Source organism: Eurosta solidaginis, chromosome 1 (genome assembly GCF_040869045.1).
Source record: "Eurosta solidaginis isolate ZX-2024a chromosome 1, ASM4086904v1, whole genome shotgun sequence".
Classification (NCBI taxonomy): Eukaryota; Metazoa; Arthropoda; class Insecta; order Diptera; family Tephritidae; genus Eurosta; species Eurosta solidaginis.
This window is the reverse complement of record NC_090319.1, coordinates 286,693,752-286,721,690: the sequence shown is the minus strand read 5'-3', so window position 1 is coordinate 286,721,690 and position 27,939 is coordinate 286,693,752. Positions and strand designations below refer to the sequence as shown.

At 35.6% G+C, this 27,939-nt stretch overlaps 1 protein-coding gene across 2 annotated transcripts in view; it reads right to left on the bottom strand.

The window, feature by feature from the left end:
- The window catches only part of PKD (serine/threonine-protein kinase D3), a 125,770-nt gene extending 108,884 nt beyond the window's left edge, over nucleotides 1-16,886 (bottom strand). The window contains exon 1 of one of the 2 annotated variants that reach the window (XM_067761060.1): nucleotides 16,728-16,886. The gene's annotated coding sequence lies outside the window, so the exon portion shown is untranslated. The remainder of the gene's footprint in view (nucleotides 1-16,727) is intronic. The other variant, XM_067761056.1, reaches the window with a different exon arrangement.
- Nucleotides 16,887-27,939: the final 11,053 nt, after the last annotated feature.

Here is a 27,939-nt window from a genome sequence, read left to right as displayed (position 1 = left end):
TTTCTAGTAACCGGCTTCTTACAGTCGCGTCATCGTCTTTCCAGCTCCTTAAAGGTCGTTTTACAGATGTGTCGTAGATTTTCTGTGTAAGGTTTACCGGTTTCAACAAAATCGTTTATCGCAGGAGTGCGAGTTTCAATCCCTCTCCCGAAAGGAAACACTTTATAGAGATTTTAAAAGCATAATCGAAACAGCTGTTGATTTGTTCGTCGTCGCTTAAAAAAAAAAAAAATTATTACTTTTCGATATCACATCGAACAAAATTTGATAACAAATCGATAGCTTTTGGATTATAAATGGAAAACTATTACTATATTGATACGTTTGTAATAATTTATCGATAACTTTTCGATACATAAAAAATTTATTCATTCAAATAGACAACATTGGTTAAATCTTTGTATTTCTATAAATAGAACCAAAAAAATTACCAGTTTCTTTGAAACCTGCCAACAACAAAATAAGCATAACTTTGGCACATGATAATTTACGAAGTACGTACTGTGCAATGAATAAAATAAGCAAAGAAAGCAATTGGGATAAGTTTACAACAACTAAAGCATGACGTGGCTGCGTGCGTTTGTAACACTTCGACCATCGTAGGATTACGGGTTCGAATCTCACTCTCGGGAAAAAGCTTTTGAAGAGATTTACTGGTTAAATTACAACAGCTGTCGCCTTGTCCGTCCTGATGTCACGTTGCTTAAAATTTTAGCCAGTTATAAAAACTTCTTTAACTTAATAGTATTGTATTTATTTAACTTAAATTTTATAAATTCTTGATAGCAAATCGCAAACTTTTCCATAAAAAATCTATAGTTTTTCGATAACAAGTCGATAATTCTCTATTAACACATAGATAAATTTCCGATGAAAGTCGATAAAAGATCTCTAACTCATTGATTACCTTTGCTATAGATATCAACTTTCTACCACTTCTATAACATATTGAGAACGCATCTATACCTCGCCGATAACCTAGTACAACAAGTCGATAGCTCATCATTAACACTTTAATAACAAAGTGATAACGTGCCTTGACTTGCCTTGCCTTAATTTGCTGTCTGATTACGCTCATATCAACTCTACCATGTATGTACTTTTTTCGGATATTAAGCTACAGTGTGCTCACTACACTTACGCCTGCATTCTGTATTCTCCTATACAGCAAACCAATACCACACACAACACCAAAAACCTTTCAGTGTTGTTAGTAACATTGTTCTCGAGTATGATCCATCTCACATTTTGTTTAAACCACGTTCTCTCAAAACATCATGCCATCAACTCGGGTGTATATTAAAAAATTATGAGTTAAGGCGTTCCTTAACCGAAGTTTGAGATAGGGCGTTTTTGAAAAAAACTCTAAAAAATGTCGTTATTAAAAAGTAGCAGTCAATATATGCGTAAAACATCTGAAGTATTTTACGTTACTAACCCGGGACTGCACTTTGGGATCTGTATGATTAGTAAACATCCCATCACAACTAGGTAACTAAAATCCACAGAACCGAAGATACGAGGGGTAAAAAAACCGTTTCGACGCAGTTGGGCCAGTACATGCTTTACCTGATATCAGAGTGTCTCCAATTCATACCATAAAATAAAATATTTTATGAATATGAATCAATTTTATTCCTCTATTAATCAGCCACCTTCTATATAGCAATTTTTGTAATCTGCAAGATTGATGAGCATTCGCTATTCTATATTACAGCCTAAATAAATGCTTTGCTAAATAGATTCCTATTTGTTCGTAAGTATAATCGCTTCACAAAAATATGCGTGAAAGTTTTAATAGTTGATATTTTAGTTCACGGGGGAGCTCAACCCCAAAACCTCATAACCCCACTGAGTATGTACATTTCTTTGTACTTTTGTATGTGACTATGCACAATCAACAGTACAATAATCGCAGGTTCATACGCATAGGCAGTCAAACGTAACTAAAGCGATAACTAAACAAGTAAGGAAGGCTAAATACGGGTGCAACCGAATATTACATACTCAGCTGAGAGCTTTGGAGACAAAATAATGGAAAATCACCATTTAGAAAAATTAACCTAGGGTAACCCTGGAATGTGTTTGTATGACGTGGGTTTCAAATGGAAGGTATTAAAGAGTATTTTAAAAGGGAGCGGGCCATAGTTCTATAGGTTGACGCCATTTCAGGATATCGCCACAAAGGTGGACCAGGGGTTACTCTAGAATTTGTTTGTACGATATGGGTATCAAATTAAAGGTATTAATGAGGGTTTTAAAAGGGAGTGGTGGTAGTTGTATATGTGAAGGCGTTTTCGAGAGATCGACCAAAATGTGGTACCGGGTGACCCAGAACATTATCTGTCGGGTACCGCTAATTTATTTATGTATGCAATACCGCGAACATTATTCCTGCCAAGATTCCAAGGGCGTTTGATTTCGCCCTGCAGAACTTTTTCATTTTCTTCTTAATATGGTATGTGTCACACCCATTTTACAAAGTTTTTTCTAAAGTTATATTTTGCGTCTATAAACCAATCCAATTACCATATTTCATCTCTTTTTTCATATTTGGTATAGAATTATTTTTTTTCATTTTTCGTAATTTTCGATATCGAAAAAGCGGGCGTGGTCATAGTCGGCTTTCGGCCATTTTTTATACCAAGATAAAGTGAGTTCGGATAAGTACGTGAACTGACTTTAGTAAAGATATATCGATTTTTGCTCAAGTTATCATGTTAACGGCCGTGCGGAAAGACAGACGGACGACTGTGTATAAAAACTGGGCGTGGCTTCAACCGATTTCACAGAAAACAGTTAGCGTCATAAAATCTATGCCCCTACCAAATTTCACAAGGATTGGTAAATTTTTAATCGACTTATGGCATTAAAAGTATTCTAGACGAATTAAATGAAAATGGGCGGAGCCACGCCCATTTTGAAATTTTCTTTAATTTTTGTATTTTGTTGCACCATATCATTACTGGAGTTGAATATTGACATAATTTACTTATATACTGTAAAGATATTCAATTTTTTGTTAAAATTTGACTTAAAAAAAATTTTTTTTTAAAAGTGGGCGTGCTCGTAATCCGATTTTGCTAATTTTTACTTAGCACACATATAGTAATAGGGGTAACGTTCCTGCCAAATTCCATCATGATATCTTCAACGACTGCCAAATTACAGCTTGCAAAACTTTGAAATTACCTTCTTTTAAAAGTGGGCCACGCCCATTGTCCAAAATTTTACTAATTTTCTATTCTGCGTCATAAGGTCAACCCACCTACCAAGTTTCATCGCTTCAGCCGACTTTGGTAATGAATTATCGAATTTTTTGGTTTTTCCAAATTTCCGATATCGAAAAGAGGGCGTGGTTATGGTCCGATTTCGTTCATTTTATGTAGCGATCTGAGATGAGCGACCAGGAACCTACATACCAAATTTTATCAAGATACCTCAAAATTTACTCAAGTTATCGTGTTTACGGACGGACGGACGGACATGGCTAAATTAATTTCTTTTTTCGATCAGATCATTTTGATATATAGAAGTCTAAATCTATATCGATTAGTTTATGCCGTTACGGATTACCGTTATGCGAACAAAGTTAATATACTCTGTGAGCTCTGCTCAGCTGGGTATAAAAATAAATTACATGAATAACCCCGCAAAAAATGTTACTCTCTATATAAGGCTTAATTTAAATATTTATTAAACAAGGAGTTTAAGGTAAATTCTTGGACACGTTTTGCTGCCGTAAAACATATGTGCCTAAGGTCTTGTTATAAGATATCAAAGTGGTTACATTGCAGTTATTATAATAAGAGCTTTGAAAAGATACCACATTGATGATAATATCTCTATTAAACAGCTGATGGGTTATCAGGGAAAGCAGTAATACTTCCTTGTTCTTATTTTTCCTAAATAAATGATCGCACAATTCTCTGCCGGGTACGTTCTACGGATACATACAAACGCATCAAAACGCATAACCCAATTTACCCTTCGACTGAATTTCACTTGTACTTTATCCAGGTATGTATGTGACTTTGTGTGTATGTGCTGTCAAAACGCTCATTCCAACGCATTATTTATTATGCTTCTAAAATTTTGCGTTATGAAATTTGTTGATTTATATTCGCATTAATGGTAAATGTATCTATACAATTTAACTTTAAGTGCTATATTTTTGTATGAATATGTGTGTGCACCTATGCGAGTAATTCACATACAAACTTTATGAATAAATATTATGGTTGTGCATATACAATTTAAAATTTTGATTGATTGAAAATTGCCATACAAAAAAGGACTAACGTATCGAAGCATTAAATTTGATTAAGGTATGATGTATGAGTTTGTTTTGAGTTCTGTATGTGCAAATGATATCAATAACTAATTTTTGATAGAAAGTAAGAATAAGCAATCCTTACATTGAACAAAGTTTAGATAATGAAACTACTTTCAGCTCATATTATCGTGGTCCAAGTCGATAGAAGATATGATTAACTTGTTTCCTCATCATCAAACAGCTGATGAGATTAATATTTGTAAATTAAGTAGAGCTCGTTAAGTAGTTGAAGTTAAGCCACAACAGAGATAACCAAAAATAAATGTAAAGAAAATCAAAGTGTGTACCCAAATAATCCATAATTTTAAATCGAATGCAAAATAGTAAAATTGTTTACCGTATTTTTTCATACAGTATTTTTCATTGTACCAAACTTTATAAAGTGTGAACAATGCCAGGCTCTTGGCACTATCTAATGCGGTACTAGTATATCAACTGCTGAATGGCATATTACCCTATCTCGGTTTCGAAAACGTTTTATTTCAGAATTCTATTGAATTACGCCCTATTTTCGAATTTTTTTCCAAAACGTACTATCTCAGATTGAATTTGAGCTCCTACAGGACGTTTTTGAAAAGAATTCTGAGTTACGGCGTTCTTCACCCTCTTCTGAGATTGGGCGTTATCCGAAACTTACTGAAAAAGGGAGTTTTCGAAACAGCAGCAGCAAATATAGTGCAGTCGATATTGTATATTCAGAATGTTGTCTGCATCCTTAGGCGGTCTTTTAGGCATCGTTTTTTATAACAAATCGATAACAGTTGGATAGCAAACCGCTACCGTATTTATATCAAACAGTCGATAATACCCTGATAGTTTTTTTATTGTTGTTGAACTGATATTCTTTCGATATAAACTCGACATATTTTCGATAGCAAATTAATATATTTTCGATAAAAAATCGACAACTCTTTGATGGGAAATTGATACATTTTTGATAACAAATCAAGGCTATTTATTTATACACTGCAATCTAGAAATAAGGTGACTAGTTTTTATTATAATTGTTAATCACTACAATTCTATTATATATACTTCTTTGGGACCCTGACACGTATATATATATGTTACTTTGTATATAACTATATTATCACTTTTTCCCTTCTTTCTTCTTTAACTTTTCTCTCTTCTTTTTTTTGCATAATTTATTTATTTATTTATTATTTAAGCCAATTAAAAAAAGAACCTTATAGGCTTATTAGAAAAGTGTAAAGTAGTTAACAATGTTAATATAAATAACCTTACTTATAAAAAGGATTTAAAATACTCAGAAAGCCATCTTTCGAACCAGAAAAATCTATCTCACAAAATTTAGAAATTCTATTGAACTTAATTAAGGCTCTAGTAATTGGAGCATTCCGCGCATAAAGAGCCCTGAGAACACCAATATGAAAAAAACTCAGAAGCACGAAGAGCTCTAGCCGGTATATTAATGAAAATCCTCTCCAAGAGCACAGGGCAATCAAAAACCCCACGTAACAAATCGAAAACGAACGACAGCGATAAAATTGCCCTCCTGACCAGCAATGATTTTAAGTTAATCAATAAGCAACGAGCTTTATAAGTCGGGATAGGATCCGAGAAGCGCAGACTGTGTAATGCAAAGTGTACGAATACTTTTTGGATTCGTTCAATTCTTGCAACATGGCTGGAATAATACGGAGACCAGATGAAACAAGTATACTCAAGTTTGGATCGCACAAACGCGGAATATAAAAGCTTTAGCGTATACGGGTCACTGAAATCCAAGCTATGACGCCTAACAAAAGCTAGCATGGCATACGACTTAGCAATGCACATATTAATATGACTTGAAAACGAAAACTTCGAGTCAAATATTACTCCCAAGTCCTTAATTTCACTAGGCCGCAATAGGGGCGAGTTTGATATTTGATACACTGTATCAATCAAGTTGACACGCTTCGAAAAAGTTATTTGAAAGCAATTTTTTAGGTTAAGTGATAACCGATTATTATTACACCAGTTACTAAGTTTATCCAAAGCTTCTTGCAACAATACCGCATCATGAAGGCTATGAATAGGCAAGTATATCTTAAGGTCATCTGCATACAGCAAGAATCTAACTTTAGAGAAGCAAGAGCGAATATCATCATTAATAAACATGACAAAAAACAGTGGAGCCAAGACGCGTTGATATTTGCCCTGGAATTAGCATTGTTACCAGAATTTTGCAACAGATTTGAATTTAAATCGCTTTGGGAAGAATTTGCTGTACTAGAACCAGATGACTTATGTTTGCTTTTATTAGACTTCTTTTTTTTACGCACAGTGTTCCAATCACTTTGGTTATCAGCAGCTACAGATGGTTCATCTAAATTAGTTGCACTCATATGGGTTGTAAACACTGGCGCGCAGTCGAAGTACCAGTAGCGGCAGCAGCAATATGAGGAGACGGCAGCATTGTTTCTTGGCCAGTAGAAGCAGAAGAAGAGGTATAAGAAGAGGAAATATTAGTGACTACACTAGTTGACAAAGCAGCAACGAAGGCGTATGGCATATTTGTTGTTAGAACAGAAGCTGTCTCAGCTGCAGAATAAGAAATATTGACTACACTGAGTACACCATTACCATCAGACACAATTATTTCCTTTCCACTCTCTTTCTCTTTGGCCAAAGGGCCACTAACAATACCACGCACTTCACTGAATTCAGATAGAAAGTGCGACACAATCGATTTATTTTCAGCAAGCATAGAGAGCAATTCAATGATTTCAGTTTGAAGAGTCTCAACTTTACTTTAAGAATATTTAATTATATCATACACGACTGAAACTGCAAAATAATATTTAATAAAAAAATTACAACAAAAAATAAATTACAACAATAAAAATAGTTAAAATATTACAAATAACTCAGTGACGAAAAATCGATAAACCATGGATAGAGTGCGTATAACGGTTTGATATTAAATTCATAACTCGTATGTACCTCATCGATAAAAAATCGGTAACACTTCATTAAAAATCGATAGCTTTTCGACAAAATACCGATATTTTTAGATATAAAATTGATAAATTTCTGAAAAAAAAAATTGATACAAAAAAGCGATAACTCACCGATGAAAAATCAATAACTCATTGATCACATGCGTTATCTATAGCACATTTACAACACTTCGATAAAAACTCCATAAATCATACTTGTCTCGGCGAAAGCAAGCACATAAACCACCTATAAAAAGTGGATAGCAAACCTATAAAGAAACAACATTGCCATAACATGTCGATAGCAAACCGATAACTCTTCGATTACGGTTTTTATTAACACTTCGATAACAAATCGTGCATAGGAATTTAGGTTTCAAAGTCTGTAAATTTGAAACCGGGTTTTGTAACTTATCGATGAGCTAGAGGCTAAAAATGTAGAGCTTGATTCAGAGGTCGATGACAGCCAATGACACAATACAAACAGTTTCGCTAGGGGATGCACGGACTGAGATATTTTGAAAAATCAAACGGAACGGATTGAATTTTGGGATTGATTTTTAAGTAAGCTCTCATTGAGCTACAAGCGCAAAATTTAACAGATAGGTTAAGACATCGAGAAAATGTCAGAAAAGGAGAAAATAAAAATGAAAAAAAAATTTTAAGCACTTCCTTTATATAAAAGGTCAAGAATCAGCGAAAAATTTCTCCTTATATAAAGGGATATTCTTGCTAAACTTTGATTTTTAAATTTTTTGCAAAAATATTTAAGAGAAGTAAAAATATAGAGGCGGCCACCGTGGTGTGATGGTAGCGTGCTCCGCATACCACACCGCATGCTGCGAGTGTATTTCTGCCATTAAAGGCTCTCAGTGAAAACTTATCTGCCTGGCAGACGCCGTTCGGAGTCGGCATAAAACATGTAGGTCCCGTCCGGCCAATATGTAGGGAAAATCAAGAGGAGCACGACGCAAATTGGAAGAGAAGCTCGGCCTAAAATCTCTTCGGAGGTTATCGCGCCTTACATTTTTTTAATTTATTTTAAAAATATAATGGTGGAGCGAAATTGTTTGACTAATAATTTCTCCTTTCCTACGAACTTTCCATTCCACGTAATGTGCGCTCCACTTTTATATTTTTACTTCTCATACATATTTTTGCAATTTCTATGTCAAAATTTAAAAATCAAAGTTTAGCAATAAGGAGACATTTTTCGCTGATTCTTGACCATTTATATAAAGGAAGTGCTTAATTTTTTTTTATTTTCTTTTCTTTTCTTTTTTTTCTTTTCTTTCCTGTCCTTTCCTTTCTTTCATTCTCTTTCCTTCCCTTTCCTTTCCTTTCCTTACCTTTTCTTTCCTTTCATTTCCTTCCCATTCCTTTCCTTTCCCATATATCCTTCCCTTTCCTTTCCTTTCGCATATATCCTTTTCTTTCCTTTCCTTTCCTTTCCTTTATTTCCTTTCCTTCCACCATTTAATTATCCCCATGGTGATATTGTTATGTCATGCTTTACTAGTTTATATAATAGAAAAGTTCTTATCCACTTTGGTTGCTCTCACCTCTATGAAGTATACGGTAGGTGTAACAACCGCAACCTCATCGCCCACTTTGACTCTTGTTTAGTAAATTTAATGCAAAATCAAGTAAGGGTGTCTAAGTTCGGGTGTAACCTAACATAATATACTCAGCGTGAGTTTGAATTGTACAGTTCACTTCAGATAAATTACTTTTTCGAACGGGGGATTTATTTTTTTGAGGCTTTAGAAATGTTGTGTAATACTTGATCGGAATATGGGAGAGGCACTGCCCATTGAAAAAAATGTCTCCCAATTTCCTCTTACAATAAAACTTGGTAAGTGAAATATTATTGATATTTTTAGCTGAGATTTTTATTCTGCGACCCTTTATATAAAAGTAGGTGTGGTCTTTAACCGATCCCGTCCATTATTACTAGAAATATTTCCTGATATAAGGATCATATATCTGTACTCAATTTTATTACGATATGTTAATTATTCTTCTAGAAACATATAAGATTGCTTAGTCAAAAAGGGGGAAGTGCTACGCCCATTTTAAAAAATTTTAATATTTTATAACTTGTTGTTATAATTCTACTTGGGAAAGGAAATATAATTTAAATAAAGCTCTTTTTTGCAAAGCTACAGCTTATTTCATTCATCGACGACAGTTTTAAAAATCTTTTATATAAAAGTGGGCGTGGTCCTCAACCGATTTCGTTAATTTTTCTTCGAAGCATTCCATATAGTAAAGGCATCCTCTCTGCCAAATTTTGTTAAGATAGGTTTAACGATTTTTGATCTATGATTAATAATATTTGTAAAATTGATTTTATCACAAGTGGGCGGTGCCACGCCCATTTTCAACATTTTTATTTTATTTTGACCAAAAAGCTCAACATCAATTAACACGTCAAATTTCAACATTATAGGTGTATTATTTATGAAATAATCAGGTTATATATATAACAAGTAAGGAAGGCTAAGTTCGGGTGTAACCGAACATTACATACTCAGTTGAGAGCTGTGGAGACAAAGTAAGGGAAAATCACCATGTTGTAAAAAGAACCTAGGGTAACCCTGGAATGTGTTTGTATGACATGTGTATCAAATGGAAGGTATTAAAGAGTATTTTAAGAGTAAGTGGGCCATAGTTCTATAGATGGACGCCATTTAGGGATATCGCCATAAAGGTGGACCAGGCCTGACTAGAATTTGTTTGTACGATAATGTGTGTTAATGATAATTTTAAATGGGAGTGGGCCTTAGTTCTATAGGTGGATGCCTTTTCGAGATATCTCCATAAAGGTGGACCAGGGGTGACTCTAGAATTTGTTTGTACGATATGGGTATCAAATGAAAGGTGTAATGAGTATTTTAAGAGGGCGTGGGCCTTAGTTCTATATGAGGACGCCTTTTCGAGATATCGGCATAAAGGTGGACCAGGGGTGACTCTAGAATTTATTTTGTACGATACGAGTATCAAATGAAAGGTGTTAATGAGTATTTTAAGAGGGCGTGGGCCTTAGTTCTATATGTGGACGCCTTTTCGAGATATCGCCATAAAGGTGGACCAGGGTTGAATCTAGAATGCGTTTGTACAATATGGGTATCAAATGAAAGGTGTTAATGAGTATTTTAAAAGGGCGTGGGCCTTAGTTCTATAGGTGGACGCCTTTTCAAGATATCGCCATAAAGGTGGACCAGGGGTGACTCTAGAATTTGTTTGTACGATATGGGTATCAAATGAAAGGTGTTAATGAGTATTTTAAAAGGGAGTTGGCCTTAGTTCTATAGGTGGATGCCTTTTCGAGATATCTCCATAAAGGTGGACCAGGGTTGAATCTAGAATCCGTTTGTACAATATGGGTATCAAACGAAAGGTGTTAATAAGTGTTTTAAAAGGGAGTGGGCCTTAGTTCTAGGGGGAGGCGCCTTTTCGGGATATCGCCATAAACGTGGACCAGGGGTGACTCTAGAATGCGTTTGTACAATATGGGTATCAACTGAAAGGTGTTAATGAGTATTTTAAAAGGGCGTGGGCCTTATTTCTAAAGGTGGACGCCTTTTCAAGATATCGCCATAAAGGTGGCCCAGGGGTGACTCTAGAATTTGCTTGTACGATATGGGTATCAAATGAAAGTGTTAATGAGTATTTTAAAAGCTAGTGGGCCTTAGTTCTATAGGTGTATGCCTTTTCGAGATATCGCCATAAAGGTGGGCCAGGGGTGACTCTAGAATTTTTTTGTACGATATGGGTATCAAATGAAAGGTGTTAATGAGTATTTTAAAAAGGAGTGGGCCTTAGTTTTAGGGGGGGGGCGCCTTTTCGGGATATCTCCATAAACGTGGACCAGGGATGACTCTGGAATGCGTTTGTACAATATGGGTATCAACTGAAAGGTGTTAATGAGTATTTTAAAAGGGCGTGGGCCTTAGTTCTAAAGGTGGACGCCTTTTCAAGATATCGCCATAAAGGTGGCCCAGGGGTGACTCTAGAATTTGTTTGTACGATATGGGTATCAAATGAAAGGTGTTAATGAGTATTTTAAAAGGGAGTGGGCCTTAGTTCTATAGGTGGATGCCTTTTCGAGATATCGCCATAAAGGTGGGCCAGGGGTGACTCTAGAATTTTTTTGTACGATATGGGTATCAAACGAAAGGTGTTAGTAAGTGTTTTAAAAGGGAGTGGGCCTTAGTTCTAGGGGGGGGGGGGGGAGGGACGCCTTTTCGGGATATCGCCATAATCGTGGACCAGGGGTGACTCTAGAATGTGTTTATACGATATGGGTATCAAATGAAAGGTGTTAATTAGTATTTTAAAAAGGTGTGTCCCTTAGCTGTATATGTGAAGGCGTTTTCGAGATATCGACCACAATGTGGACCAGTGTGATCCAGAACATTATCTGTCGGGTACCGCTAATTTATTTATATATGTAATACCACGAACAGTATTCCTTTCAAGATTCCAAGGTCTTTTGATTTCGCCCTGCAAAACTTTTTCATTTTCTTCTACTTAATATGGTAGGTGTAACAACCATTTTATAGAGTTTTTTCTAAAGTTATATTTCGCGTCAATAAACCAATCCAATTATCACGTTTCATCCCTTTTTTCGTATTTGGTATAGAATTATGGCATTTTTTTCATTTTTCGTAATTTTCGATATCGAAAAAGTGGGCGTGATCATAGTCGGATTTCGGCCATTTTTTACACCAATACAAAGTGAGTTCAGATAAGTACGTGAACTGAGTTTAGTAAAGATATATCGATTTTTGCTCAAGTTATCGTGTTAGCGGCCGAGCGGAAGGAAAGACGGTCGACTGTGTATAAAAACTGGGCGTGGCTTCAACTGATTTCGCCCTTTTTCACAGAAAACAGTTATCGTCCTAGAATCTAAGCCTCTACCAAATTTCATTGTTCGACTTATGGCATTAAAAGTATCCTAGACAAATTAAATGAAAAGGGGCGGAGCCACGTCCATTTTGAAATTTTCTTTTATTTTTGTATTTTGTTGCAACATATCATTACTGGAGTTGAATGTTGACATAATTTACTTATATACTGTAAAGATATTAACTTTTGTTTTAAAATTTGAATTAAAAAAAATTTTTTTTTTTTCAAAAGTGGGCGTGGTCGTTCTCCGATTTTGCAAATTTTTATTAAGCAGACATATATTAATAAGAGTAACGTTCCTGCCAAATTTAATCATGATATCTTCAACGAATGCCAAATTACAGCTTGCAAAACTGCTAAATTACATTCTTTTAAAAGTGGGCGGTGCCACGCCCATTATCCAAAATTTTACTAGTTTTCTATTCTGCGTCATAAGTTCAACTCACCTACCAAGTTTCGATATCGAAAAAGTGGGCGTGGTTATTGTCCGATATCGTTCATTTTAAATAGAGATCTGAGATGAGTGCCCAGGAATCTACATACCAAATTTCATAAAGATACCTCAAAATTTACTCAAGTTATCGTGTTAACGGACAGACGGACGGACGGACAGATGGACGGACGGACGGACATGGCTCAATCGAATTTTTTTTCGATGCTGATGATTTTGATATATGGAAGTCTATATCTATCTCGATTCCTTTATACCTGTACAACCAACCGTTATGCAATCAAAGTTAGTATACTCTGTGAGCTCTGCTCAACTGAGTATAAAAAGTTAATTTAATTTGAAATGCAGCTCGCCTTCCAACTCTTAGTACCGGTTGTTTTAGAGCTACGGAGCTTTTATAGATATGCTTATAAAAATTCATTAAAAAAGTTAATAATGCAACATAACACCTTATTCATGTACGTATACATATGTATGGGAGTATATACAGGTGTATATATGTATAATTGTTTACATAAAGAAAGGTGCAAATAAATGTTGGTCTCTGTAGTGTTTACTTATTCAGATTTTTGTTTGCACTTAAATACAAATTTTTGTAATGTGTTTGTTTATTTTCTGTTTTTTGTTGCTTTTCGGTTTTTGTGTCTGCTTTATATATAAATACAAATATTTACACAAAATCGTCAATAATTAAATGCTAAACAATTCCAAAAATGTATAAATAAGAAATGCGTGGGTAGCACAGTAAACAATTCCGACCCCATAATCAACGAATGGCTCATCCAACTGAAACGAATTTTATAACAATCGATTATCTTAAATATTTGGATTTGGAGAATAACTCTTGCCCACCAGTGCTTCTTTGGACTGAGTAGGCAATTGAAAAGTTAAGTCCTCTCTCGACGCACAAAAATCACGCTCTACAAGTCGCTCATGTCCTGATATATGGTTCTGAATCATGGACGGTGTTGTGAGAAGGTGAGATGGATCTTGAAGTGTTCGAGGGAAGCGTTCTCCTGAAAATGTATGCACCTATACACTATGCCAAAGGTGAGTATCGAAGGAGATATGGCGATAGTGTAGCGAATAAAACCTCTAAGGCTTCGCTGCCTATGTCATGTTATGCAAATGGACGAAAACGCTCCGGCCAAGAAAGTATGTTAGTCGATATCGCAGTTTGAAAGCAGAGAAAGGGGAAAACCTCTACTGAGTTGAGAGAGGCAGGTGGATGAAGTCTTGACCACCCTTGGTGCACCCAATTGTTGTCAGTTATCGCGAAACAGGGATAGCCGGCGTAATTTTTTACGAAACGGCCGAAATCGCTTTGGCGGCTAAGCGCCAATTAATGATGATGAAATGGGTTTGAAACCTGTAGGAAAACTTTACAATTTTTGTTCCTAAAACTAGAAAATTGCCATCAAAAAATATTACCAACCCTCATAGTATTATACTTTTAATTTCCCATAGTAAACTTGCAACTGGTTTTTATACCCAGCTGTATATGTACACAGGGTATTATATATATATTATTGGAGAACGGTTGGTTGTACAGGTATAAAGGAATAGAGAGAGATATAGACTTCCATACATCAAAATCGAAAAAAAATTTGATTAAGCAATGTCCGTCCGTCCTTCTGTCCGTCCGTTAAAACGATAACTTGAACAAATATTGAGATAGCTTCACCAAATTTGGTATACGGGCTTATCTGGACCCAGAATAGATTGGTATTGAAAATGAGCGAAATCGGATAATATCCACGCCCACTTTTTCGATATCCAAAACTTAGAAAAATGCAAAAAATTTGATAATTCAAGAACTAATACCGATGTGCTAATGAAATATGGTAGGTAGATTGGTTTTATGACGCAAAACATAAATACTGAAAAGTTTCGGAAAAAGGGCGTGGCACCACCCACATTGAGAAGAAGAAAATTTGGAAGTTTAACAAGCTGTTAAGGATATAACATTGAAATTTGGCAGAGACACTATCCTAGCAAAATTATATACACTGAGTGAAGATAATAAAGAACGTTTAAAGAACACGCCCACTTTTCCTAAAGGTCTAACCTCAACAAAGTTTGCAATAACTATGGTATTTAACTAAATTTTACTCATATTCTAATTCAGTAGTGGTACAGTTGGGTTGAGCTAGGAACAAAACTTAAACAAATTTTGAAAATGGGCGTGACCCGCCTCTTTGTTTGTTACTCTCACCAAAATACTTTTAATACCATAAGTCGAACAAAAATCTACCAGCGCAGCTTTATAACACAATTAACCACATAAAGCAAACAACAGCGTTTCAAGTACACAGCTGGGTATGTAAGGTCGGTTTAACCCGAACTAAGACCATCTTACTTGTTACAATGAAGTTTGATCCAACTGAGATACTGCTCAAAATTTGATACGCTCCTTCTGTTGAAACCAGAAGGATTCTGTATAAAAAAAAATTCGTTTCATTTGGATGAGCCGTTCCAGAGTGCCGTATTTTAATTCTGTACTTAAAAAATATTCAACTTTTATTTTCGGACTTATTAAATAAAACTAGAAATTTAATAATTTTTATCGGAGGCGGCCACCGTGGTGTGATGGTAGCGTGCTCCGTCTACCACACCGTATGCCCTGGGTTCATACCCCGAGCAAAGCAACATCAAACATTTTAGATTTTAAGGGTTTTCAATTAGAGGAACATTTTTCTAAGCGGGGTCGCCCCTCGGCAGTGTTTAGCAAGCGCTCCGGGTGTATTTCTGCCATGAAAAGCTCTCAGTGAAAACACATCTGTCTTACAGATGCCGTTCGGAGTCAGCATTAAATTTGTAGGCCCCGTCCGGCCAATTTGTAGAGAAAATCAAGAGGAGCACGACGCAAATTGGAAGAGAAGCTTGGCCTTAGATCTCTTCGGAGGTTATCGCGCCTTACATTTTATCGGACGACAAAATTTTAATTTCGGAAATAATTTCGTTTGAAGGACTTTTATAGTAAAGGAAAAAGAAACCAGTTTGGGCGCCTGGAATAAAGGTAATAAATCTTATATAATGCAATCAAGTCTAGGATATTAGTTTTCTGTAATAACACAAATTTGTTATGGAAATATTAAGCAAAACATAAATAAATGCACAGCGCGCTAAGCATCGAAAAGTTTTAAGGCCGAGCTTCTCTTCCAATTGAAGTCGTGCTCGCTTTAATTTTTCCCACAAATTGACGTGACAGAACCTATGTACATTGTACATTTTTTTACGTCAATTACGAATAGCATCTGCAAGGCAGATGAGTTTTCACTGAGTAGCCTTTCATGGCAGAAATACACTCGAAGTGGTTGCCAATTCACTGCTGAGGGGCGACTCTGTTTAGAAATTTTTCTTTAAATCGAAAAAACTTATTTCTATGTTGATGTTACTTTTCCCTAGGCTTGAACCCAGGACGTTCGGTATGGTAGGCGCAGCACGCTATCAAAACTTGAGTAAATACTTAGGAAAACAAATTTGCTATCATCTTTTTCTCTGTATACTGTAGAAAATAAATTTGAGAAATTAATTTCTCCTGATAAACAACCATATAAACATATGTACATAAACATCTATTCATGCTCCTTAATAATTTTTGATTTAGTGAAACCATAATTTCCGTAAAAGGACTCAATAAAGGCCACAGTCGTTGGGTTGGTATAACTAAACTGATATCAACTTTTACTCAACTAGACAGCAGACATCCTTCCTTTTGCTACTCCGAAGAGCTTTAAAAATGTTTAAGAACGTTTGAGAAGTTTGTAAAATCTCTTTTAAAGTTATTTGTTTTTAACTAGCTACCAATAGCTTATGTAAAGGACGAACAAACTCTTTACACACTAATATACATATGGATGTAAAAATACACATATGTATGTATATATGTGTAGTTTAACATTCACGTGCTTGCATGTGAACAAAAGCAAATGAAAATTAATTTATTTTATGGCAACAAATTGTTAGATAATTCTTTAGATTTCTTGCTAAAGAGACAAACGTAAACAGAACACTTTGAACTGATTTTATGAAAATTTACTAAAGAGAATTTAATTTATTGCATTATTTTTATGCTAACCTTTAATGTGGTTTACATTTTTTCACAGTTAAAAAAATTAAATTTTTCTTTTACAGTAAATTTCACTTCAATGCTATTTTTATTTCACTTCACTCTATTTTCGTTTAAAATAAATTTTATAACAAATAAAATCTGATAATTAATTAGTACACAGTTTATTTCAAGCTCACTTTTTTTTCTTATCATCGTATAGATATATATGTACATAAGTATGAAGTACATTTATTGCGTCGAGCACGTTTGCACGTTTATTCGTTCACGGGATTACTAAACTCGCGAATCCGATTCAACTTCAAGTCAAAATTCAACTTGACTTTGGCGACGACTACGTTTGTAAGTATAAATGTATTTAGACAAGTACTTGTGCAACTCGTACGTACTTTGTCCAGTTGGCTGGCTCAACAGCAGCAACACTTTACTATCTCAATAATGAAAAATGCTGAGAGGCCAACAGCGGAAAAACTACCACCAATAATTCGCAACCACAATTACACTTGCTCTCCGTTCACCACTCTTTTATAACAGTCGGCTATGGTATGTACCAACAATTGCTACCGCAACAAATGTTCTGTTTGATCTGGCGTGTATGCAGACCAGTGATGGAATTTGCATATCTGAGTATGGTATCGTACTATTACTTGAAATATTACTTTCCTACTGAATGTTTAGCGAGAAGAGCTGCTTTATGCTTTGTTAATGCGAACAGTTCGTTTAAAAATAAGTAAGAAGGTATATCTTCGGGCGAGGCCAATCGTTATATACCCAGCTGCGTGTTCTAACTTATACCTATGTTAAACAGAAATTTAATACGACAGCTCGAATATATTACTTATTGGACTTTTCACTTCAAGGATTCCCCTTCGAAAAACTTGATGTCTCCAAAATCGACCAAAGTTGGTGAACATTTTGTTACACTACCTGTGCATATGAACGGATTGCGAAAATTTGCCTTTTTTCTTCAAGCGCTTTTTTTCAATAAATATTTAAACCATCAAAATACAACGAAGCATTTTTTCGAAAAAATAAAAACTACAAAAATAAAACTCGACTCCTTTTTTGAGTTCGGTTTTGGCAACTTTTTTGAACTACGTCAACGCCATTTAGCGTAAAAAAAATTGTAACATAATAATAACTGGACGACCGAGCTTTATTCTTTATTTCGTCATTGTAAATATTCAACTTTTTTATACATACATACGTATATGTATTTTTACTTACTATTGAGTGCTTTTAAAATTGATTTCAAAAACATATCGATAACTAACCACAAAAAGGACTTGAAAAAAGTTTTAAACGGGTAACTATAACCTATAGTCTTAAAAATATCTCTATTGGAATGGGGAATAAAATACGTTTGATACCCATATTGGCATATCTCGTGGAATTTTTTTTCAAATTTCAAATACGTGGCAGCCTTGTGAAAATATCCTCAGTGGCAACACCTAGATAGAAAGTTTAAGTATGTGATACTTTATCGATGTACCAAATTTCATTCAAAATGTCAGTCGTTTCCGCGAAAGTAGAGGATTTACAAAGAGAGAGTCGGCAACCCTAAGTGTCAACCCTCCTTAGAAATTTCCCTTTTTAAATTCGGAGTAAAACACCTTTCGTCTGGTACCCATATTAGTATATTTCATGTGATTTTTTAAAATTCTAAATAGGTGGCAACCTTGCGAAAACATCCTCAGTGACAACACCTTGACAGAAAGTGTTAAAATTTCATACACTATCTATTAACAAAACTTAATTCAAATGGTTTTCCCCGATAGTAGTGCATATACAAAGAGATATAAATTATAAGGTGAGTTGGCAACCCTAAGTGTCAACTCCTTAGAAATTTCTCTATTTAAATTCGGAGTAAAACACCTTTCGTTTGGTACCCATATTATCATATTTCATGTGATTTTTTAAAATTCTAAATAGGTGGCAACCTTGCGAAAACATCCTCAGTGACAACACCATGACAGAAAGTGTTAAAATGTCATACACTATCTATTAACAAAACTTAATTTAAATGGTTTTCCCCGATAGTAGTGCATATACAAAGAGATATAAATTATAAGGTGAGTTGGCAACCGTAAGTGTCAACCCTCCTTAGAAATTTCTCTATTTAAATTCGGAGTAAAACACCTTTCGTTTGGTACCCATATTATCATATTTCATGTGATTTTTTAAAATTCTAAATAGGTGGCAACCTTGCGAAAATATCCTCAGTGACAACACCTTGACAGAAAGTCTTAAAATGTCATACACTATCTATTAACAAAACTTAATTTAAATGGTTTTCCCCGATAGTAGTGCATATACAAAGAGATGTAAATTATAAGGTGAGTTGGCAACCCTAAGTGTCAACCCCCCTTAGAAATTTCTCTATTTAAATTCGGAGTAAAACGCCTTTCGTTTGGTACCCATATTAGCATATTTCATGAGATCTTTTACAATTCTAAATAGGTGGCAACCTTGCGAAAACATCCTCAGTGACAACACCTTGACAAAAAGTTTCAAAATGTCATACACTATCTATTAACAAAGCTTTATTTAAATGGATTTTCCCGATCGTAGTGGATATACAAAGAGATATAAATAACAAGGCGAGGGGGCAACACTAAGTGGCATATCTCATGTAATTTTTAACTTTGTGAAAATATCCTCAGTGGCAAAATCGATGTAGAAAGTCTTGGAATGTGATACACTATTTATTTGCCAACTTTCATTCAAATAGGTGAAGTCGTTTTCGTTCCGGATATACAAAAAATGTTTACTCGTTTAAAGTAATAACATACGTGTAAAAGAGCTATTGGTAAAAAATGGAGGCTCAATCCAAATATATATCGCAATTATTGGATCCATACCGCTGAATGGGATATTCTCACGGTGGCCAAGCTTAAACAAGGCGTCAAACCTTAACTTGTTGGGTACAGTCCACAAATGAAGTATGATCAGCAAAACTGGTGCTCTGAGAACAACGTAGCTCGTTATCGAACAGCGTCAACCTTGCGTCTAAGAGAGTTGTTCAATGGTAACAATAAAACCATTACATATCCTAGCATTCTAAAAATATACAATTTTATTCCTCCTAGCACGGATCGCTGTGTGACCGAAACAGTTGCAGAAAGCATTTATATTGTAAAAATTTCCAGTAGAGATGGTTGGGTGGAGTCGGATAGGCGTCTTGCTGTTGACTATAGCATTCCATATATATGAACGGTTCCAAGCTTAATGGCGGAGCTAGAGATGGAGTATATACAAGGGACCCCCACTTACAACTCTCTTTCAGACTACCCGATAACTGCAGTGTCTTCCCGCAATAAGTATTGGCCATCATGAAAGCCGCAGTTAGGATCGGGACACATAATATCGGCAACGAAATCTTTTTTTTTCAGTAATAGGCAAGCTGCTTTCAAATATCTTTGCTCTGGTCGTCATGAAAGCCACAGTTAGAATCGGGAAACATAATATCGGCAAAGAAATAGTTTTTTTTTCAGTGATAGGCAAGCTGATGTCAAATATGTTTGCTCTTACTCGTTCAATTATGAACTAACACTAAATTACCGACGATCTCTCTAAGGGATAGCCTAGCAGAGCCGTGTACATCTTACATGGGTCCCAAGGCTCAGTCACATCGAGGGAACTATATTGCAGACGAACTCGCATTGGTAGGGTACGACTAGGCAAACTCTTTCTTAACAAGAAGCCGACAAAAGATCGCTATCAACGCCGGGGTGTCGAATATAGAAAAGAAACTGCTCAAGATAAGATTGTTAAAGGTCTTTTAACGTTTACATCCTAATTATGGTTAAAATGTTCACACTTGTAAGAGTACTTACTGGGCACTGCCTTATAACTAAGCATTCAGAAAGGTTTAAGAACAACTTATCGTTGTTACTCTAAGAGTTGTCAAGATGATGAAGAGGCGGGCACGGAGGTTCACCTAATCTTCCATTTTTAAGAGATTTTATTAGGATTGGGGATTTTGTTCAGTTATGGAGATACCAGCTTAAAAGCGACAGGTAAAAGCTTATTTTATAAAGTCAATATACTTATCAAGTTTCATTAATCTCTTAACTTGATTTGGTAATGAATTCTAGTATTGATCATATATTATTATAATTTTATTCTGGGTCCAGATAAGTAAGATACCAAATATGGTAAAGTTTTATTATTTTTTCCCTCAAAACAGACTGGTGCTGGAAGTCTATGTATCTGTCTTGATCCCTGTTTATCGTTTAAACTCATCGTTACCTGATTTAAGTTATAATGTGCTGTGTTGTGTACAAATGGGAATAAAAACAATTTCGGTTAGTAAAGTAGAGGAAATCTTGCTTATTAAAAAAAGTACGAACTTATCAAAAACTCCATCACTGATGCTAACTGGTTGTATGGCTGCAACAATTAACAAAAGGCCACCAACAAAAGCAATTGCGTACCACAATTGTTGACACTTAGCGCTTCAATGAATCGCTCATACGCTCCCTCAGTTCTCATTTTCTCACTTAATGTACATACATATACATATCTGTGGCAACTAGCCAAAACAACCAAACTCAAATTAGGATAAAATTGAGTTTTCGCCCGCATTGTGCACTTCGTACTCTGTTCTATAATTACACAAAATTGTATGGCTTTGACTGAAAAACGCAGGCTTTGTGAATCCTAAACCAATCAGTCAATGACTGATTTCGGTTAACAAAATTATACATATTTTCACAAAGCTGCTCTAAAAAATTGAAAAAATTTGTCTGGGTTGTTATTGCTTTTTGTCTCAGATATGCCTTTCTATGTAAGAACATACATACTTATATATATTCGCACTCAACTGGTTGTATTTTGGGGATGCGCAGCGCTCAGCTAAATGAAATTTTACAACTCAAAGCATGCATGTATGTATGTACATGTGTATGTATGGCTCTAACGTCTTTTAGTTTTTCTCAGCCATGCCTTCTTTGACCTCTTTGCTGCCCTTGTTATAGCTCTGTGCTCTCCTTGCTCACTTTTTAGCGCATTTCATTCGTTCCACTGCCGGTAGTAGCATTTATGACGTCGTTGTCTCCACTTGCCGATTATAATCATATGCCAATGTATGTTTGTATGTATTTGATAAGTAGTCGCCTGGTTTTGTTTATTTACCCCAATCATTCTCTATCCCTTGTATAAAGAGAGTGATGCGAAGCTGACAAAAAGCTCTGTTTTAAACTTTTATCGCCGTTAAGTAGATGCTGTCCTGCTAAAGCTCTCTGAACGTAAGCTTTATCTTACTTACTTACTTACTTACTTAATTGGCGCTTAACCGTCTAAACGGTTATGGCCGTCCAACAAGGCGCGCCAGTCGCTCCTTCGCTCCGCCAACCGGCGCCAATTGGTTACACCAAGGGAGTTTAAATCGTTTTCCACCTGGTCCTTCCAACGGAGTGGGGGCCGCCCTCTACCTCTGCTTCCATAGGCGGGTTCCGATAGAAACACTTTCTTGGCCGGAGCATCATCTTTCATTCGCATAACATGGCCTAGCCAGCGCAGCCGCTGCGTTTTAATTCGCTGGACTATGTTGATGTCTGCGTATAGCTCGTACAGCTCATCATTAAATCTTCTTCGGTACTCGCCATCGCTAACGCGTAGAGGTCCATAAATCTTTCGAAGAACTTTTCTCTCGAACACTCCCAAAGCCGCTTCATCTGCTGTTGTCATGGTCCATGCTTCTGCCCCATATAGCAGGACGGGTACGATAAGTGACTTGTAGAGTATGATTTTCGTTCGCCGAGAGAGGACTTTACTTTTCAATTGCCTACCTAGTCCAAAGTAGCATTTATTGGCAAGATTGATTCTTCGCTGGATTTCTAAGCTTTAAGCTTTATCTATAACGATTAATTAGGTTCAAATATGAATTATTCTGGGATTGCATTTAGCAAGGTGGCTAATGCACCACAAGTCTTGTTTTTGCAGCAAGCGCCTGTGCGTGAAATAAAAACTGTTTCGCAAAATTTGAAACAATCGCCAACTCTGGAACCGTTTCCTACCTGCTTTTTGGCTTAAGGCTATTTTGCTTTCCGTAACCTGATTCGATTTGGGGCAGAGTGTTAGCGCGGTTTGTTTTTGTTATCATTTGCATCGCTATTGTCCATACAGTGCGATACGCGGGGGTAAGCTAAAGAGTTGTAGTTTTCAGTACACATGTTTTGAATTTGAAGGGGTTTGCCCACAGTAAATGGGTTTGCCAACAGTATGAAGTCATACTGTACTTGAAGAGGATTTCATAATGTCAATCAGCGATTTTGTCAAATTTTTGTAGGTCTTTTAATGTTTTCCATCAACCCTATACCTGATAACTACCTTGAGAACTTTCTGTGGCATAGTGAATTTGTTCCCCGTAAGTTAGTCGACAGTATAGTCTTACATCATACAAGTTATCAACGTTATATTTCGCAGTTATTTTTCCAAAGATGCTTTCGAAACCACATTGAAGTGGTTCGTGAATTTTTTGAAAAGCCAGTATGCCTTAGCTATAGAAAATATTGGGTAGCGATCTTATGGTCGCCGGCGGGTCCGGTTAAATATGTACCATTCAAGAATACAGCCCACTAGTAGCAGATTTCGGTACATTGTGGGTTAAACAAGACTTAATCAAATCAAAAACTTCGCACAATAGATGTGTCCGAGCGTACTAAAGAGTCTTCAAAAGATTTCAGTCTTTTTGCTGCTGCACAAATAAGTAAATTTAAAAAGGATCTATAGAAACTTGATCCCGATACGATCCTAACACAAAGTCTTCGTTGATAAGGTCATAATTGTTATCTTAATATATGTATGTATGTACATACATATGTCTAGGTGGGATGATAGTAATATCGGTTAATGGCAAAAGAGAAATAAAGCATCATTATTAAAGAGTAGTCGGTTATATATTTAAAACTGATCGATATTTATCAAAACTTTTTTGATTTGACACAGTAAAATCATGGATTGGTTATCGAAGTGTCACCAATTTGCTATTGGCGTGTTGTCGGTTTCTTATTGAAACGTTTTCGATTAAAGTTATCGATTTGTTTTATCTATTTGCTATCGTTATGGCAGCGATACCAATTCACTATCGGTTAGAGAGAGTTAGAGTGTAAGCAATCCGTGGAAAGAATCCGGACAGAGAGAAGCATACATCTATGTTGGGTCCCAGGTCACTCGGGCATATATCCACCAGATAAGAAGAGTGCATCCCTTGAAGCTTGCTCCGTACACGTCCCATTAGATTGGACAAGATTAAGAAAAGGCGAGCGGTACACATGATCGACCTTTATGTCTTATGTCTTAGATCTTACAACCTAAGCCTAAAAAAGTTGCTCCTATCATTAAGAGAGTGGACTGTATACCCATGACGAGCATTCTGCCTAGACACTGCCTTCTGGCATCACATGCCTTTAAATTAGGCTTGGTCAGTGATGGCTGATGTAGGAAGTGCGCTTTGGAAGAGGAAACGATCGAGCACGTTTTGTAGTTGTGCCCTGCGTTTACTAGGCTAAGACTTCAGCTATTTGAAGAAATACAGTTGTCAGATCTAGAAGCAGCAAATGGTATAGATCCTAGAAGGTTTCTGTGTAGTATTTGCCAAGAGGATGGAGTTATTTTATATTATAGGTAGTGGTTTTTGCTAGGATTTTTTAGTTTAGTCATTAGACAAAGTTTTGGTAATACTACGTAGTCTTTCAGTCCACGTGAGGTCCTCATGGACCGGTCAGTTCAACCAAACCTAACTCACCAGTTTCTCGTGAAACAGATACCGATGAAATTCAACATAAAATTGATGACACCGCCGATAAAAAGTCGATAAAATACCAAAAAATAGCAAAGAATCGGCTGATAACAAACCGATGACTTGTCGATAATTTCTCTTTCAATAATAAACCGTAACAGTTGTTACCGATAAGAAGTCGGTGTCGATGTTATCTGTTCAACCCTTGGGCAGGCTCTGATGTATGTTGACATATTGAACTTAATGATTATTTTGTACTCACCTTAACTTTGAAAACCATTACATCGTTCACATAAAACTTTATCTTATTTCCGTCTGCAATTACGTCCTTAACATGGAAAAGCTCTAGAGGACTTTCTGTAAATCAAAGTTTAGCACAACTAGAAATCAGCGCTCTGCAGCGATAACAAGTGTTGCCTTATGGACTGAAAAAGCTTCATATGTATGTGAGTAATTATCTAAAACCGTTTTTTTAAATTAAACAAAACAAAAAACTTAAAAATCCCGACATAACCATTTAAATATCGTTTCTGTATACGCTAAACACAGTCTAGAAAATGTGTACAGCATTCACGAACTCTAAACTGAGAGCATAGCCCTAATATCATTGTGACTAATTATAATTCTTTGTCAAAATTTCTATCCAGACAGACTACATCCACTAATAAAAAAAATAAGTGTGTCATGCTTTGTCCTAATTTTGCTACAAATTCGCTGGTTGGAGTAATAAAAGAGGAAAAATAGGAATAATTATTTGTTATTGAAAAGTACGAAAGTGCCCGAAATTCTCATAATACGACTTTTTATTGAGTTTGAAAAGCATTACTTTAGTTTGTAATACGGGGCGTATGAGTAACATTTTATTGGATGTAGAATCATAACGTCCCATCATTCTTGCCAATAAATATTACTTTGGACTAGGTAGGCAATTGCAAAGTAAAGTCCTCTCTCGGCAAACGAAAATCGTACTCTACAAGTCACTTATCGCACCCGTCCGTCGTACGGAAGCATGGACCATGACAACATCAGATGAAGCGGCTCTTGGAGTCTTCGAGAGAAAAGTTCTTCGAAAGATTTATGGACCTCTACGCGTTGGCGAGTACCAAAGAAGATTTAAGGATGAGCTTTACGGATACATTAACATAGCGGCTGCGCTGGCTATGCCATGTGGTGCGAATGAAAGATGACGCTCCGGCTAAGAAAGTGTTTTTATCGGTGTGCCTTGGTGTGACCAATTGGCGTCAGTTGGCAGAGAGAAGAAGCGACAGCTATAACGGTTTAACGGTTAAACGCCAATTAAGTAAGTAAGTAAGTAAGTAAGAATCATAACGTTTCAATGTAACAAGAGGTACACATACATATTTATTGACCAAAGTCAGAATGACTATCAAATGCGTAGACAATAAAATATGTGTTCTATATCGTTGATAATATTTTCTGCTTGTTGAAAGCTCACTATTAAAGCATTTGACTTTCGCGATTTCTTTTTAAAAAGCCAATAACAAAGCTTTAAATATTTAAGGTATTTATGGAATGTAAAACTTCTATTAACGTACTCATGCTAGATTAAATAGGGTTAGGTTAGGTGCATAGCTGACGTGGTAGGGGAAGCTCACTTGGAGAGCATGAATGTCCGTTGTGATACCTCTTACAACAATGGTGACGTAGCTATAGCTAATTATTTTCAAATTAAACCGACCTCAATCTCGGACAAATTCTTGGGAGATTCAAATGAGGCGCGACCGAAATACTTTCGCATAGCAGCTGCCAAAAGCTGGGCAATCAAGCTTAAAATAACCAGATGATTCCATCTCATTGCCCTCATCATACTAAGGGGCAAATTATGTAAAGTGAAACGAGTCATGTTCTATCGTGTGAACCAATATTCGTATGATGTAAGGGAATTCATTCACTTCAGTGACTGACAGTAAACCTGAGTCCCATTATGAAATTTTGGTATTTTATTGTGGTGAGTGTGAAAGTCAGCGACGCAAAGTTTTGCGGAGTCATACATAATCTGGCCCTTAAGTAAGACATAAGTAATGTTTTTTTAAAGAAACTTACTGTTTTTGCAATGGTAAAATGCAGAGGGCGAAAATGATGAGTTCTATGTACGCAATATAAAGTATATATATCTCTTCCAACTAAATAAATTTGCATTGCCTTCATTAAAATGAAAACTTTTTTATCAATGGCCTGAATAAAATTAATTGCAACAAGTAAGAAAGTCTAAGTTCGGGTGAAACCGAACATTACATACACAGCTGTACACTTGATATGCTGTTGTTGTTTGTTTTGTGTGCGTAATAGTGTTACACGGCTGCGCAATAATACATATATATATGGTTCTATTCTGAACTAATTTTTCTTCGAGTTATCGCTCCCGAAACATAGAAAATTGCTTAGTCATAAAAGGGGCGCTGCCACGCCCATTTTTTTTAAATTTGAAGTTTTTCCTATTTTATTATAAGCATTTATTTACTTTCACTTGGCTGTTGTCTGTAATCAAATCTTGCAAGTTAAATTTGATACACTTCCCAGTGTCCGATTGGGCTGAAATTTTGCACACATTTATAACTCCGATGACAATGCAATATTACTTTGCGAGAATTCGGCAAATTAATCGATAACAGAGTTATCGGTAAAGATTTGTATTCACAAGGGAATAAAAGCCTAAGTGCTCAAGAACGCAGGTAACTTCGCTTTGTTTGTGTATGCAACAAACGTAGAAGTTAGGCTGTTATCGCTAAATGTTGCATACTTTTTGTTGCATACTTTTCTGCGCACTTCATTTTGTTTTACAGATTTTTGGCGATGGAACACAGCAGGGATCTGCAATGAGTACTTGTAAACTGAACGCAACATAGCCAAAGTCACAATAAAATATGATTTTAAGTTAGCTAACACTCGAATAGAAGAACTTGACTGTTCAAAGTTGACTTCGACGAAACCTTGTAATGTTGATGCACTAAAAGAAATGGATAGGATGAGAAACGTTACAAATAAGTAAGTAAAGATTACATAACTAATTTAAACAATATTTTACCCTACTAAAATTAAAAAAAATCATATTTAAATTAAATTTAAGAAAAAAGCTTTTCTAAGAACAAGCTTCTATTACTTGTTAATAAAACGAACTAAAAAGTAAAAAATAAAATTAAAGAAAATAACTTTTTTAAAAATAAACTTTTATTATTGGTTAGTAAAATTAACTAAACAGTAAAAATTAAATTGACTGTAAATAAATATAAAACTTTATAAGTTCATTAACCTTTAACGATAATTAGGCCTTTTAGTCTGCGACAAAAAAATTCCATATTTTTCATAATTATATATTTTTAAAATTAAAACCTTACACCTAAATTATTAAATCTTACAATTTATATCACAGTCCTAATTGTTCTAATAAAAGCGTGCTACATTGTGATAGCAAGAAAAGGAGGTGCTAAATGTTCTTAATTATACCATCAAAATTTA